Source organism: Ruditapes philippinarum, unplaced genomic scaffold, assembly GCF_026571515.1.
Source record: "Ruditapes philippinarum isolate M1 unplaced genomic scaffold, ASM2657151v2 ctg7075_1_1_1_1, whole genome shotgun sequence".
Lineage (NCBI taxonomy): Eukaryota > Metazoa > Mollusca > Bivalvia > Venerida > Veneridae > Ruditapes > Ruditapes philippinarum.
The window spans coordinates 29,476-48,503 of record NW_026864059.1 but is presented as its reverse complement, the minus strand read 5'-3'; positions in this window follow the sequence as shown (position 1 = coordinate 48,503).

The window sequence follows — 19,028 nt, the reverse complement described above, 5'->3', positions numbered from 1 at the left end:
TTAAAGACATATGAAATATGTTTTAGAATCATAAAATATCGGTAAAACATCGCAGGTTTTATTATCTTTACTTTCAAGACGTTCAATGAACACCGCCTTCCCTTGTTGATTTGATTAATCATATTTCATAAATTAATACATCACTATAGAGATACAAATTTTAATTCTAAAATAGCAATAATTTATCGTATTTGTTCTAGCCTTACAGAATTATCACCTTTTCCTACGTGTCCTAAAGTTCTTTACATCAGTAATGAATTGTGTATATAAAACTACTCTTCTGCTTTAATTCTGAAAAACATTTCCGGTGATATTTCTATGGAATCACGGTGTATGCCATCTAATTTCCTCTTGTAAGTAAGGCTTAATTTGATTTTATGCCAGAAACACTTTAGTCAATACGTTTAATTTATATAAGACATTGACCTTACATAACAAATGATTCACTCTTTGATTCATGTTTACTCACTAAGACCTTTAAGCTTCTGAATACATGAATAAAGGTAAACAAACAAAGCGATATGTTTTCATTAGTAATTATCATTGTATATCTTTTTCTTATATTGGTTAATGTATGGTTTGTTTTTAATTGTACAGTTTCACTTTCCTTTCTAAAGAATCGACGATGATAGAAAAAAATTGTGTAATATGCAGATATGTTAAAATGACATATATTTAGGTCATACAATTTGAATTCTTTTTCAAGATATGGTGATAATGTGAATATTCAAGCCTAATTCAGATTGGTAAACATCATATTTAGCAAGCTGCACAGACTCGGATGTACACCAAAATCTTATAATCTCACAAAATGTTGTTATGTTTTAGTATATTATCAAAATAAAGTATAAAACTGTATTGTAAACATGAAGCTTATTTGTTCGGCTTGAACCTTGCACCCCAATACGCCAATAACGATTGGTGAGATAATCTTGATAACATAGAAAACGAACTTAAACTTTATTTAATGTTCGATTTAGATAAAAGAGTTGGCAGTTACAAATCTCTTTAAAACGTAAGTAACAGTGAAAGAATTATAAGAATTTTAGAAATAGACGTATCGTGGTTTTTTAATTTGTATTTTTCTTTTATCATTTTTTCCAATCTTATTTTGTCAACTAGGATGTGTAATATCAATTCTTCTACAGTATTTGGTAACGTTGTATCAAAACACATGAACTGTTTAGTTAATATTTGAACGTTTAATAATTTTAGAAATTGTCCGTTCACCTATCGCACTAAGCTTTGAACGTAATTCAACATCTATAGCTTCGCGGAGATTCTCTGGAATGAAATTACCTAAAACAATCATTTAACTCATCTGAAAATAACCAGTGATGTTTTAGCATTTCAGAAACAAAGACATTTTAATCAGATCTATTGTTATTAATAACAAAGGAATCGATCACCTTTGATATAGAATTCATTTAACTAATGCATAAACGGTGCATATATTGATTGAGTGATATCAGAATTGATTCTGTTTAAATAAAAACCGTTCAATAAAACGTTGTATGGGGAAACGTCTGAACAAATTTCAAGGTTGTCATATATCACAACCTTGAAATTTCTTTAGACGTTTCTCCATACAATTAAGATACATAATTTTTCCATTAAAGATAACACATCAAATTATTCTCATTGCATTGTAAAGTGCAGTAATATTCCTTCAAATTAATATGTATAAATATGAGCGTTGTTGTCACAAACGTTCTACAAACAATAAACTAACATAAGGGTAAGGAAACATACATGTATTAAAGTAATATTACTGAAGCATTGTTAAGAAATATAAATGTCCGTCGCACCAAAGGTTACTTTATATTCACGGATATTACCTTACGTCGTTAATGATATAAAATCCAGAAAACTGTGTCTAATTGCAATATTGACGGCCAAAAAGTTATGTGTTATTAACCTATAAACTTACTTACTATGACAAGCTGAAATCTAATAACTGGATTCTTATATCTCCAAGAAGTATTATATTTTATAGCAAAACTGAACAGATTGTCTAAAATAAAAAGTTAAGGCTTATATTTTTTTCAAAAACAGCTTCATCATTTTTTTTAGGTAAATAATAATGTTGTTGCTCAACGTGTCCGACAATGTTCTTATAAAAGCTCTCTTTTAAAGCAACCTCACAGGTTAACTTGAAAAAATGAAGAATGATGAAATAGAAACTGCTTGTTTGAAACTCTTTCATCTAATTTTATTACATCTTTATATTTAAGCAGTTAGCCATCAAGACACATAAACGTGTTTAATGCCAGGTACTTACTTAAGTTGTTTTATAAGCTTTACAAAAACAACCAGTGTTCGATTACAGGCAAATATCCAACTGTTTTGGACTTGTGCTGTTGGAAAACCGTATTTTCTCCTTGGATAAATTCATATAGTCTTTTAGTAAAAAATAGGATCACCCTTGGCATGGATCAATATATAATAATGGATATATATAAATATCAAATAAAAAAGAATCAATACGAATGCATAAACATCTTTATTGTCAAAAAGTCTGAGAAAACAAACCTGGTATGTTGGAACGGCTTAACCGAGATATAAACAAGCATTGTCTTATATTTGAAGTTGAACGGAAACATTAAGTGAGGGCATATTCAATTTCAATAAAAAAATTGGAAAATATCGTTATTCTAAAGACTTTACTACGCCTTGTTCGACCATGCGGCGATGATAAATATTGACAGGCAGACACTTTGGGGCAATCTTTATGCAATCGTATTATCGCTAATTTAATCATCGCTGTAGGAAGTTATTTTCACTCCAAATGTGATCGATTCTGAGATTTTTAAAAATAAAGAATTGTTTAAAGATGAAAAGTTGTCCTGCATTTCATCAACGTTTCTTTATCAATGCTGTTGTATCAGTAAAGTCGTTGATTAATGCAAATTTAATTCGCCAGCTTTAAAAATTATCTCCAAGATTTCTTAACTTTTGAATTATTTATGAGTTTACAAGTGTTCTTGTTATCATAACTTATTATTTCAATTCAACACGACAAATTATTTCAGATAAAACGTTTACTTAGACAAGGGATTGAGCAATTAGTGACAGCTAGTGCTTACTTAATAAACATGTATAATGTAAATTGGTTGCATAACTGCAGATGATAAACAATTAATTACTTCAACATAATACTAATCCAGGTATTGAATACATCATTTAGACATTTTAGCTTGATATATGCATTCAAACTGAGATTTTGATGGGAAAAAGTCACTTATTTCTGCAAAGGTAGTGACTTGACGTTGTAACCGTACTTTTACTAATATAAACAATAAAAATTCATGTTTGAAGGACTTTTCAATGATTGTGATGCATTTAATAATGCATATCTTATGTGAAAACTCATTATGTTTTCCTCTGTGTTACAATTCATTGTGAAGTTATATAATTAAACATATCAAGTTACAGCTCGTCATAGCTCATAAATATATTGTTTAATATCACATGATTTATCCACAGGAAATTCTGATTTAGACAACACTCAAGTTACAATAAATAATTTAAAAAATGAATAGAAAATCGTTTAATGGTGTAGGTCATGCTTTGCTATTTTATGAGATTATTCAAATTTCTGTAAATTGTAAAATCATCAAATTTGACTGAGAGCTTTGTTTTGTTAGTAGGACAAATTAATTATTTCCATAAACATACACATTTTATTGTTGCTTTGACAATACATCAATTATATACTTCAGAAACAGTCTTCACAATTTTTTATGAAATGTGTTTCATACTAACAACTTGATGGTCAATATACCAGATGTTTATTTTACTTAATCATTTTAAAGAAACACAGAGAGCTTCAAATAATCCAAACGAAGCAGGAACAATTCATCGTGGGGTTTTTTCTCTAATTAAACGTTGCACCTTTAGTCTTTAGTTAACATGTTACCACGAAAATATTCATGATATCGACATGAAAGTAAAATATCTAGATATTTGAACGTGTATTTATGCAGAAATATAAACTATATATTCTTGCTTTATATTTGGCATATATTTAACATTCCTCAATGGCAATTTTTCCGAAAGGCAATGGTTTTGTATAACAGACGTTTTGATAATTAAATAAATTACAGAAAACGGAATCCCCAAAGAAAGTTCCAAAACGACAATATTGAACATTTTGCTAGGTTTGATTGAGCCTGCTATAGACGGTAAATGGAAAATGTAACTTACCGTCTACACCCTTAGCACCTGCTCAAGCCAAATTCAAAATTTAAACATAAAAATTGTGAAAATTTGAATTTATTAATATTGAAACATCCGCAGATATGTTTATACGGCGGTTATCATGGAACCTTTAATGTGACACTTTCGTGCCAAAGGTGACCTTGGATATTGACTTTTTTCATAAAATTTACGTAAGAAGCACAACGCCTTCTTTATAATGGCATAATGCTTTATTTGTCCGCTGTCAAGTCGAGTTGAACTAGTTGTATATTTCAAAAGATTGGCTATTATACTGGTCATTGATCAATAATTGATGATGACAAAAATCTAGGATAAGCCAACAAATTCAAACTCAACCACTCTTTTATTCAATGAAGGTTACCGATCACTTACGAAAGATTTTCAAAGAAACGTGAGTTATTCATTATTTTTGTGCAGCAGAACATAAAAAAGTAATTAAAAAACAATTATGGCCAAATTTAAAAGGTATTTTGACTTTTTCCTCACACTTGGATTGGCATAATGCCAGTCTAATTTTCTCTAGAAAACAAATCATGTATAATATGATACGGCAAATTTACGATGTTTAATCGACTATGATATACCGCTGGAGTTGAAATAGACCAAATACACTAAATGGCGCAATGTTATATCTTACATTCAGACAAAAGTGAAATACCGAACGATATTCTTAAAGACATATAAAATATGTTTTAGAATCATGAAATATTGTAAATCAATGCAAGTTTTATAGTCTGTAATTGGAAGACGTTCAATGAACGCCGCGTTCCCTTGTTGATATTGTTAATCATATTATATAAATTAATACATCACTATAGAGATACAAATTGTTATTGTAAAATAGTAATACTGTATCGTTTTTGTTCTAGCCTTGTTAAGTTTCTTGTATTCGGCCTTTGTCAACTTGGGTGGTTCCAGTATTCCTACTTGAATACTGTATAATCTCCCTTAGGATATGTTGCCTGCTTTTTATATTTGTCTTTTGACGTCTTGTCTGTGATATGCAGGCTTCATGGCCTCAGATCCCCTTTCAAAATTCCATTTCATTTAGTTCCGCCCATTGTTTCCTCGTTTAGGGCACACGCATGTTTTTACTTGGGGACCATATGCTGCTTTTCATGGAATGGCACTTACGTGTCACATTGAAGGTTCCATGATAACCGCCATAAGAACACATCCGCGGATGTTTCTAAATTCAAAAGTGTTCCAGTTGAATTCTGCTTAAGCCGGTGCTAGGAGGCGTGGACCGTAACTTGCATTTTCAGTATCGTCCATGAACAGGCTCAATCAAACAGAGTCTTCAACATTTTCAATTGTGCCGTGTTAGGCTTTCTTAAGGGATTTTTATTTTCTATATTTTAACACCTTGACTTTTGTTTACCATAAGGCTTTGACTACAATATATAATTTAAAACATAATGAAAATTCATTTTATTGATTGACTTTTTATGACCCCAAAGTGAGGTCGTTTGTCTGATGTTAAAATGCATATGTACCTGTTTAACGCACTTTGTGGTCAAAATTGGACCCTAAAGTGCGTAACACACTCTGGGATCGGACCCCAAAGTGTGTTTGACTCCAAAGTGCGGTGAGACAAGGCAGAATGTCACTTCAAAGACATATTAGATATGTTTTAGCATCATGAAATGTCTGTAAAACAATGCATGTTTTTATAAATTAAAACATCACTTGAAAGATACAAATTTTAATTTTAAAATAGCAATTATTTAACGTATTTGTTCTAGCCTTGCAGAATTATCAACTTTTCCTAAAGTTCTGAATTGTGTATATAAAAGTGCTCTTCTTCTTCAATTCTGAAAAAAAAAACATTTCCGGTGATATTTCTTTGGAATAACAATGTACCTTACATAACAAATGTTTCACTCTTCGATTTATGTTTACTCAACAAAAACTTTAAGCTTCTGAATACATGAATAAAGGCAAACAAACAAAGCGATCTTTTTTCATTACTAAATATCATTGAATATGTTTTTGTTATATTCGTTGATGTATGGTTTGTTTTTAATTGTACAGTTTCGTTTTCCTTTTCGAAAGAATCAGTGACTGTAGATTTAATTCTTGTAAAATAAATCATATATCACGGAGTAATATGCATATATTTTATAATGACATATATTTTGGTCATACAAATTGAATTTTGTCAGGATATAGGTGATAAGGTATCCACGCATGTGGGCCATACTAATTCAGCTTGGTTAATATTGTATAAGCAAGCTCCATAGACACGGATATATACCAAAATCTTATAATCCAATAAAATGTTGTTTTTGTTTTAATATATGATCAAAAATAAATATAAAACTATATTGTAAATATGAAGCTTATTTGTTCGGCTTAAACCTTGTACCCCAATAAGCCTTAACTATTGGTTCCTAATGATAGACAGTTGAAATTAACGCCACACCTTTTGACGAAGTTCGTTTACATCAATATTAATCAGTCTTGTCGATGTAACAAAGAAATTAATAGTCATATCATAAAACATTTTTATTGAGTTTTGTACTTGTTCTGGAATAGTTTTTTGTTGCTATTTTTTATTATCTTATCAAACAGTTCTAACAAATCTTATCAATGAGAAGTAACACGCAATCATACGCAATCATAGTTTGAAATTGGCATTTTAGTATGTTGAAAACGAAAGGACATGGGCACATTAGTAAATTAAAAATGTAAGCTAACATTCTAAAGAAGCGTATGTTTTTATCACAGAGAGCAGAAATGGTATCATAATACTATTCCTACGTTTACCAAAATAATGCAATTCCTTAATACTTTTTAGCTACATGGACATTTAATGGCAATCAAAAAACTAATATATATATATATATATATATCTTTGCAAACGATGTTTCACCAAATAAGTGTGCCTTGTATTTCGCCTTCTCGGGCGTTGTATACCAGTATCAATAATTGTTTCCATGCGATAATCAGTGTCGTCTGCTGTTCAAGAGAAGAAAGCAGACTGCTGAAATTCTGATAATAGTAGCAGCGTTAACATTTTGGATTATCAGTGATTTAAAGTAAATGTAAAAAATGTCGTTGACAAGGGATTCTAAAAGACAGTATATTCATTCGTTTAAAAATAATAGGTAAGCGCATTTTGCAGTTATGTGGAAAAACATTGTTAAAGCAAATAATTTATGTTTTTTGATTTGTAATAATAATACTAATAATACTAATAATACTAATAATAATAATAATAACAACAACAACAATAATAATAATAATATTAATAATAATATTTTAATTATTTTGGTATTTTACCAATTTATATAAAATCATCATTATATTATATAAGTATATACAAAAATAAACCATGTATTTTGTAATTGTCAAATGAGTGTATGTTTGAATACTTAACTTACTGAACCAGTGCAATGAAAGTTCGCGTCTCTGACGAAAACAAATTTATTTTATTCATTGAGTTCAATAATTTTAGTAATGAACTTACACAACTATAATATCAGTATCATTTTATCACATCAAAAATAACTATTTTCAATAAAAAGCACCCTTCAGTAACATTGTATGTAACATTAAGCGCACTTTCACTCAATGATAATATAACAAAATGACCGTGCGTTGCATTGTTACCACACTAGATTAATATAATTATTTATTAAATGGCTTATTACACACCTTTTCAGTGGTTTATGTGATGTTCAAAATAATTGATATATTAGCGAATTTTATCATTATTTAACATTCTACCAGAATGATTTATTTACATTATTATTTACTCAAGGCATTCGAAAGACTGAAGAAAATAAATATATTAAGGATGATTATATAAATCAGTTCATAAGAATAGGTTACAAGTCAAGATATTTAATGTAAAAAAAACTTTTAATATCAAACATTATCATTTAAAAATCATAAATACCATTGCAATGAATGTTTTTCTGGAACTGACATTAATTATCGCGTTGTTACCATGAATAATTTAACTTCCGAAGTAAAATGAGTATTGTCTGAATCATGATCCTTTAATCACTGTATAAATTGTAGTCATTAAATTATTGTATTAATTATGATCCTTTGAATATTAATGAATAATGATCCTTCTCTTATTGTTTGAATTATGATCCTTGAACTACTACTGTATGAATTATGATCCTTTAAGCATTGCATGAATTATGACCTTTGAACTATTGTATGAATTATGATCCTTGAATTTTTGTAAGATTAATGATCCTTTGAGTATAGTATGAATTATGATCCTTTAATTATTTTATGAATTATGATCCTTTTTCTTTTGTATAAATTATGATAATTGAACTATTGCATGAAGTATGATCATTTAAGTAATGTATGAATTGTGATCATTTAACTGTTGTGTGAATTATGATCTTAGAACTATTGTGTGGAACAAAAAATACAACAAAGTATGAAAACTAAAACCAGACTAAAGTCTTTTTACTTTTATTGCTCGAAACATAGCTAGATGTAGCATGCAAGAGCTTATAAAAAACTGCTCTCATTAAATTCATACCACATAATTTTTCATTGCTTTTATTGGGGAATTTAAAAGGATTGCTCTTTTGTTAAGTATGGGAAAATCACAAATGTTGATTATGGTTTGAGTGTTATTTAGCCTTTTTATAACTAAAAAATTATTACATTAGCTATAAATACGATTAGGAAGTAAATAAGTTTATCACATAAACCGGGGCGCAGGAGTGTAATAAAGCCATTTAATGAAAACGATATTACACTAATGTAATAACACTTTGACGTGACGTCATTTGTGCTATATAGAAACATAGCGTTAAAGTGCGCTGACGTTAGCGTTACAATATGGGCGCGTCATTGAAAAAAATACTCATTTTAGCAGTTTACTGTCCTTGTTTCATAAATGTGATAAATAGAATATTATATTCGTGTAGATTCAATACTAGATTTATTGAACTCGTTGAATAAAACAATATTATGCTCGCCAGAGGCTCGCATAATATGTTATTATTCAACTCGTTCAACAAATTTAGTATTAAACTACACTCATTCAATATCCTCTATTTAAGAGATGGTCGACATAATAGTAGGTAATGCTAAGATTTGTTTATATGGGGAACATAAAATTTATTTTTTCGCATCTAGAACGTTCTTTAAGTTTTCTATTATATATTCTTTTTTATCTATTTTGATGTATATTCTACTTAATATATGTAGTTCTGTTATTGTGCAATAGAGAAATAAGATTATGTCCTCTGCTTTATCTTAACATATCCGCATGAATTGAAAACAATGAGTTTGTGATACAAAAAAACGACCATTCTAATTTTGTAATCTTTTAGATTTTAAGATTTCGACGGGATTAGATTGAAGGGTTCCGAATGTAACTTAATTTTAAATTTCAAATATCTTACTAAAATCGTTCTCAAATGTGTTGAGTATATCATTGATTGAATATAAATCTCAATTAATTTCATTTTACTCTTTTTAATTATAAGATTTTAAGATTGAAATAAGCTTTTATCTCTTATTAAACTGACTATGCAATCTGCAATGTAGAACTAAGTAAACTTTTTGGAAAGTGGAAAAGGCGGAACGTTCATCAGTGAAGGGATGTTTGTTTAATGATGAGAAAAACACATGGGAGAGAACAAAGATTCTTTGTAAGTTACTATAGGTGATTGGGTACTACAGAACTATCTGAACATAATCATTTACACGATAAAAAATACGACACAAAACATTGAATCGATTTCATATAAACACATTTTTATTTAACCATTAATTCTTTTAAAATTATTGGTTAAACAAAATGCTATCTGAAAGTTTTTATCACATTGCAAGTACTTCTGGATAAAATAATACATCTTGAAGATTGATAAATGATGTAGTCCATGTTATAATGTTTTTTTAACATTAAGCCACATTTAAACATCTTTTGTGAAGCGTTTTGTCGCAATTTGTCTGTAAATTATTATAATCTTGATAACATAGGAAACGCACTTAAACTTTATTTAATGTTCGATTTAGATAAAAGAGTTGGCAGTTACATATAAAACGTAAGTAACAGTCAAAGAATTATAAGAATTTTAGAAATAGACGTATCGTGGTTTTTTAATTTGTATTTTTTCTTTTATCATTTTTCCAATCTGACTTTGTCAACTGGGATGCATTTAATCATTTAATTCATCTTTGAAAATAACCAGTGATGTTTTAGCATTTCAGAAACAAAGACATTTTAATCAGATATATTGTTATTGATAACATAGGCATCGATCACCTTTGATATAGAATTCATTTAACTAATGCATAAACGGTTCATGTTATGATTGAGTGATATCAGAATTGTTTCTGTTGAAATAAAAACGTTTCAATAAAACGTTGTATGGTATATAAACAACCTTGAAAGTTCTTAAGACGTTTCTCCATACAATTAAGATACATAATTTTATAGATAACAAATTACATTATTTTCATTGCATTGTTAAGAGCAGTAATGTTTCTTCAACTTAATATGTATAAATATGAGCGTTGTTGTTACAAATGTTCTACAAACAATAAACTAACATAAGGGTAAGGAAAAATATTATTATTAATATTAATATTACTGAAGCATTGTTAAGAAATGAAAATTACCGTCGCAAAAAAGGTTCACGGCCATTATCTTACGTCGTTAATGATATAAAATCCAGAAAACTATGTCTAATTGCAATATTGCCGGCCAAAAAGTCATATGTTATTAATCCATAAACTTACTATGACAAGCTGAAATCTGATATCTTGATTCTTATATCTCGAAGAAGTTTTATATTTTATAGCAAAACTGAACAGATTGTCTAAAATAAAAAGTTTAGGCTTATTTTCATTTTCAAAAAACAGCTAATCATTTTTTAGATAAATAATAATGTTGTTGTTCAACGTGCCCGACATTGTTCTTATAAAAGCTCTCTTATAAAGCAACCTCACAGGTATGTTCCAAGAAGCGGTTTCGAGAGTGGTTAAAAAAACTTCATTCAAATGTCAATTTCAGTTTTAGTCTGACTGAAATATATTCGTTACAACTGGACTAAGCTGTGGGGTTAACTTTAATTTTTCCCTCAATAAAAAAATGAGGATCATAATGATGAAATAGAAACTGCTTATTTGAAACTCATTCATCTTCTTTTATTTTAATCTTTATATTTGAGCAGTTCGCCATCAAGACACATAAATGTGTTAAATACCAGGTACTTACTTAGTTTGTTTAATAAGCTTTACAAATACAACCAGTGTACGATTACAGGCAAATATCCAACTGTTTGGACTTGTGTTGTAAGAAAACCGTATTTTCTCCTTGGATAAATTCATGAAGTCTTTTAGTAAAAAAGAGGATCACCCTTGACATGGATCAATATATAATAATGGATATATATAAATATCAAATAAAAAATAATCAATACGAATACATAATCATCTTTATTGTCAAAACGTCGAAGAGAACACACCTGGTATGTTGGAACGGTTTAACCGAGATATAAACAAGCATTGTTTTATATTTGAAGTTGAACGGAAACATGAGGGCATATTTAATTTCAATATAATCTGGATAAAATCGTTGCTACGCCTTGTTCGACCATGCGGCGATGATAAATTTTGACAGGCAGACACTTTAGGGCAATCTTTATGCAATCATATTATCGCTAATTTAATAATCGCTGTAGGAAGTTATTTTCACCCTAAATGTGATCGATTCTCAGATTTTTAAAACTAAAGCATTATTTTAAGATGAAAAACGGTTCTGCATTTCATCAACGTTTCTATATCAATGATGTTGCATCAGTAAAGTCGTTGATAAATGCAAATTTAATTCACCAGCTTTGAACATTATCTTCAAGATTTCTAAACTTTTGAATTATTTATGAGTTTACAAGTCTTCTTGTTATCATAACTTATCATTTCAATTAAACACAACAAATTATTTCAGATAATATGTTTACTTATACAAAGGATTGAGCAATTGTTGACAGCTAGTGATTTCTAAATATAATGTAAATTGATTGCATAACTGCAGATGATAAACAATTCATAACTTCAACATCAGCAAAGAATGGTATTTTTACTAGATATCGATCACTAGATATCGTAATATCAACCCAAGTACTGAATACATCATTTAGACATTTTAGCATGATATATGCATTCAAACTGAGCTTTTGATGGGAAGGAGTCACTTATTTCTGCAAAGGTAGTGACTTGACGTTGTAACCGTACTTTTACTAATATAAACAATAAAAATTCATGTTTGAAGGACTTTTCAATGATTGTGATGCATTTAATAATGCATATCTTATGTGAAAACTCATTATGTTTTCCTCTGTGTTACAATTCATTGTGAAGTTATATAATTAAACATATCAAGTTACAGCTCGTCATAGCTCATAAATATATTGTTGTATCCGTACTTTTACTAAAGTAAAATCGTTAAATTATGTAGATCATGCTATGCTATTTTATGAGATTCCAATTTCTGTAAATTGTAAAAATGATCAAATTTGACTGCAAGCTTTGTTTTGTTAGTAGGACAAATTAATTGTTTTAATAAACATGTACAATTTAATGTTGTTTTGACAATACATCAATAAGATACCATTTTTCACAAATTTTGATAAAATGTGTTTCATAGTTACAACGTGATGATAACTATGCTAGATATTAATATTACTCAATCATTTGAAAGAAACACCGAGAGCTTCAAATAACCCAATGAAGCAGAAACAATTAATCGTGGGGATTTTCCTCTAATTAAACGTTGCACCTTTAGTCTTGTTAATATTGTACCACGAAAATATAATGATATCGACTGAAAGTAAAACATCTAAATGTGGTTTGATGCAGAAATATAAACTATATATTCTTGCTTTATATTTGGCATTATTTAACATTTCATAATGACAATTTTTCCGAAAGACAATGATTTTGTATAAAAGATTTCACAGGTTTTGATAGCAAAATTAAATAGAGAAAACGGAATCCCTAAAGAACATCCAAAATGACAATATTGAAATTTTGCTAGGTTTGATTGGGCCTATTCATGGACAATGCAAGTTACCGTCTACGCTCCCCTAGCACCTGCTCAAGCTAAATTCAATATTTAAACATAAATATGGTGACATTTTGAATTTATGAATTTAGAAACATCCGCAGATATGTTCATACGGTGGTTATCATGGAACCTTTAATGTGACACTTTCGTGCCAAAAGTGACATTGGCCATTGACTTTGACGTTTTATTTTTTTTATAAATTTCACGTAAAAAGCACAACGTCTTCTTTAGAATGGTATTATGTTTATTTGTCCGCTGTCAATTTGAGTTGAACTAGCTGTATATTTCGGCTATTATACGGGTCATTGACCAATAATTGATGATGACAAAAGTCTAGGATAAGCCAACAAATTCAAACTCAACCACTCTTTTTATTCACTGAAGGTTACCGATCACTTACGAAAGATTTTCAAAGAAACGTGAGTTATTGATTATTTTTTGTGCAGCAGAACATAAAAAATAATTTTAAAAAATTATGGCCAAATGTAAAAGGTATTTTGACTTTTTCCTTATACCTGGATTGGCATAATGCCAATTTAATTTTCTCTAGAAAACATATCATGTATAATATGATACGGCAAATTTACGATGTTTAATCGATTATGATATACCACTTGAGTTGAAATAGACCAAATACACTCAGTATCGCAATGTTATATCTTACTTTCAGACAAAAGTGAAAATACCGAACGATATTCTTAAAGACATATAAAATATGTTTTATCGGTAAACAATGCAAGTTTTATAGTCTGTACTTATAAGACGTTCATGCAGCAAAATGCCATTGAACATTTTTCTTACATTTTTCTTTTATTCGTGAATGAATGGTTTGCCTTTAATTTCCTTTTCTAAAGAATCAGTGAGGATATATTTAATTGTTGTACAGTAAATCATAAATCACGAAATAATAAACATCTGTATGCAAATCTGTATTGATAACAAATAATTTGGCCAGACAATTTTAAATTGATTAGGATATATATGGTATGGGGATAATGTGAATATTCAAGTCTATGGAACTACTAATTCAGCTTGCTTAATATCATATTAGCAAGCTCCATAGACACGGATATACACCGAAATCTTATAATCTCATGAAATGTTGTTTTTGTTATTTGTTCGGCTAGAACCTTGTACCCCAATAAGCCATTAACGATTGGTTGCTTATGATTAACGCACTACCTTTTGACGTAGTTCGTTTACATCAATATCAGTCTAATCGTTGCCACTTTTTATTTACTGTCAATTGAAACACAAAGAAATTAAAAGTTATATTATAAAACATTTTATTGAGTTTTGTACTTGTTCTAAAATCGTTTTTTAGTTACTGTCTTTGAATAACTAATCAAACAGTTCTAACAAATCTTATCAATGAAAGTAAAACACAATCATACGTAATTTAAGTTTTAAATTGACATTTTAGTAGTTGAAAACGAAAGGAAATAGGCACATAAGTAAATTTAACAAGTAAGCTAAAATTCAAAAGAAGCGTATTTTTTTAACACAAAGAGCAGAAATTGTATGATAATATTATTCCTACTATTTACTTAATAATGTAATGCCTTAATACTTATCCTACTGTCCCATCAACATGAACATTTAATATCTATCAAAATATCTATCAAAACTAATATATATGTGTAAATATATATCTTTGCAAACGACGTTTTACCAAATAAGTTTGTCTTGTATTTCGCCTTCTCAGGCGTTGTTTACCAGTATCAATAATTGTTCCGATGCGAATATTCATACACAAAATAGAACTTTTTACACTCATACAACAATTTATAGACATTATATACATGTAAACTTAAATTCGCCAACGCAACCGGATCTCGTTTTTAAATTACTTTCATTGATACTGTGCCTCTCGTTGATGCAGATATAAACTGTATACCTGGAAATAAGTTAATCACGCTCTGTAAAATTACAATTGATTGTGATTGAAAGCACTGTCATGAGACGACGACTTAATTGAGCTAAAAAATAGTAATGTGATAAGTAGCAGTTAATCTAAAAGTTTAGTTAATTCTTAACCAAATTATTATGTACCCAAATTTTTAATAACGTGTGTAACCTCCACGTGCTCAAATGATAGCCTCAACCATTATTCTCATACTACCAGTAAGGCATCTAATGCAATTTTGAGGTACATTGTGCCATTCTTGGTGCAGAGCTTGTTCCAGATGTTCCACGTTGACTACAGGTGGTTTGAGGAATTGTCAAAATAAAATTTAAAATTTCAGTTGTGGTCATGTCAAAATTGAGGCAAATGCCGGGTTTGAGGAGAAAGGTTGAGACCGTAATCCTAGCAAATGGCGATTACACACGTTATTAAACGTTTGGCTACACTATGTCCTTTTAGGTGACGAAATCTTAAACATTTGGCTACATAATGTTCTTTTAGGTTACGAAATCGTCAAGATTTACCAAACATATCCACAAGTAAATGGTTTTTTGCAACACTATACTTATAAACACTTACATTTTTGGTAAAAGGCAACACTTTTGCTTATGGTTCAACAATTTTGTTAAAAATAACTAAACCCATAAATTTACTCGTTTACGATTACTTAAAGATATATTATGCTCAAATTTGATATTCGAAAATATTGATAATTGCTACACAGACTCTTTGTAAACATAATATAAAAAAAGGTTTTGACTTCATACATAGTAGATATATTATGTTAAAAATTCTAAAACTATAGGTGGTCACAATATGAATATATAGTGTCATTAAAAAAACTGGCAGTTTTTTAAGAAAAGACCAACTTTACTTGACCCGTATCAGGGAATGCAGCTTCCCATTCACATTTTATTCATTATTTTATTCATTCTTTTATTCATGTCAGACATATTCAGTTAGAATTTCATAGATTTTAACACATTTCTGTGATTAATTTTTTTCACCAAAAGATGAGCATATTATATCTTTAATTGGTATCGTATTTTTTACAAGATATCGATCACCAGATATCATAATATCTACTCAGGTACTGAATACATCATTTAGGCATTTTAGCATTATATGTATTCAAACTGAGATTTTGATAGGAAGGATTCACTTATTTCTGCAAAGGTAGTGACTTGACGTTATATCCTTACTTTTACTAATATAAACAATAAAGATTCATGTTTGAAGGACTTTTCAATGATTGTGATGCATTTTAATAATTAATTTTCTTGTGTGGGAACTCATTATGTTTTACTTTTTGTGACATTTCATTGTGAAGTTATATAATTATACATATCATTTAACAGCTTGTCATAGCTCATAAATATTGTTTAATATCACATGATTATCCAAAGGTACTTCTGTATTTTGACAAAACTCAAGTAACAGTATTTTATCAAATAAATGAATAAAAAAATCGTTAAATGACGGAGATCATGCTATGCTATTTTATGAAATTTAATTATCAGAAAATTGTAAAATCATCAAATTCAATTGCGAGCTTTATTTTGTTAGTAGGACAAATTAATTATTTTAATAAACATGCACAATTTATTTATGTTTTGACAATACATCAATTATATACTTCAGAAACAGTCTTCACAATTTTTTATGAAATGTGTTTCATAGTAACAGTTTGATGGTAAATATACCAGATGTTTATTTTACTTAATCATTTTAAAGAAACACAGAGAGCTTCAAATAATCCAAACGAAGCAGGAACAATTCATCGTGGGTTTTTTTTCTGATTAAACGTTGCACCTTTAGTCTTGTTAATATATTACCGCGATAATTTTCATGATATCGACTGAAAGTAAAATATTTAAATGTGTTTTGATGCAGAAATTTAAACTATATATTATTGCCTTATATTTGACATAGATTTAACATTCCTAAAGCAATGATTTTGTATAAAAGACTTCACACGTTTTGATAACCAAATAAAATAGAGAAAACTGAATTCATAAAGAACGTCAAAAAGGACAATATTGAAAATATTGCTAGGTTTGATTGAGCCTATTCATGGAGGTACTGGAAAATGCAAATAACCGTCTACGCCCCCTCTAGCACCTGCTTAAGTCAATTTCCATATTTAAACATAAAAATGGTGAAATTTCGAATTTATGAATTTAGAAACATCGGCAGGTATGTTCATACGGCGGTTATCATGGAACCTTTAATGTGACACTTTCGTGCTAAAGTTGACCTTGGCCAGTGACTTTGACGTTTTTATATTTTTCTTCACGAAATTTACGTAAGAAGCACAACGCATTCTTTAGAATCGCGTTATGCTTATTTGTCCACTGTCAAGTTGAGTTGAACTAGCTGTATATTTCAAAATATTGGCTATTATACTGGTCATTGACCAATAATTGATAAGAGTCTAGGATAAGCCAAAAATGGAAACTAAACCACTCTTCTATTCAGTGAAGGTTTCCGACCACTTACGAAAGATCATCAAAGACACATGAGTTATTGATTATTTTTGTGAAGCAGAACAAAGGAAACAAATAAAAAACAATTATGGCAAAATGTAAAAGGTATTTTGACTTTTTCCTCACACTTGGATTGGTATAATGCCAGTTTAATTTTCTCTAGAAAACATATCATGTATAATATAATACGGCAAATTTACGATGTTAAATCGATTATGATATACCGCTAGAGTTGAAATAGACAAAATACACTGAATGGCGCAATGTTTGATCTTACGTTCAAACAAGTGAAAATACCGAACGATATTCTTAAAGACTTACAAAATATGGTTTTAGAACAATAAAATATCGGTAAAACAATGCAAGTTTTATAGTCTGTACTAACAAGACGTTCAATGAACGCCGCCTTCCTTATTGATCTTGTTAATCATATTTTATAATACATTAATACATCACTATAGAGATACAAATTTTAATTCTAAAATAGCAATAATTTATCGTTTTTGTTCTAGCCTTACAGAATTATCACCTTTTCCTACTTGTCCTTAAGTTCTTTACATCTGTAATGAATTGTGTATATAAAACTACTCTTCTGCTTTAATTCTGAAAAAAACATTTCCGGTGATATTTCTATGGAATCACGGTGTATGCCATCTAATTTCCTCTTGTAAGTAAGGCTTAATTGGATTTTATGCCAGAAACACTTTAGTCAATACGTTTAATTTATATAAGACATTGACCTTACATAACAAATGATTCACTCTTCGATTCATGTTTACTCAACAAAAACTTTAAGCTTCTGAATACATGAATGAAGGTAAACAAATGAAGTGATCTTTTTTTCATAACAAAATGCCATGGAACATTTTTTCTCATATTTTTCTTATATTCGTGAATGAATGGTTTGCCTTTAATTTCTTTAATTTCCCTTTCAATCAGTGACGATAGATTTAATTGTTGTACAGTAAATCATACATCACGAAGTAATATACATCTGTATGCAAATCTGTAATGATGACATATAATTTGGCCATACAATTTGAAATTGTTTAGGATATATATTGCATGGTGATAATGTAAATGTTCAATACTATGGATCATGTTAATTCAGCTTTGTTAAGATCATATTAGCGAGCTCCACAGACTCGGATATACACCGAAAGCATTAAATCTCATAATTGTTTTTAGTATATGATCGAAATAAAATACAAAACTATATTGTAAACATGAAGCTTACTTGTTCGGGTAGAACCTTGTACCCCAATAAGCCATTAACGATTGGTAACTAATGACAGACAGTTGAAATTAGCGCCACACCTTTGACGTAGTTCGGTTACATCGATATCAGTCTAGTCGATGT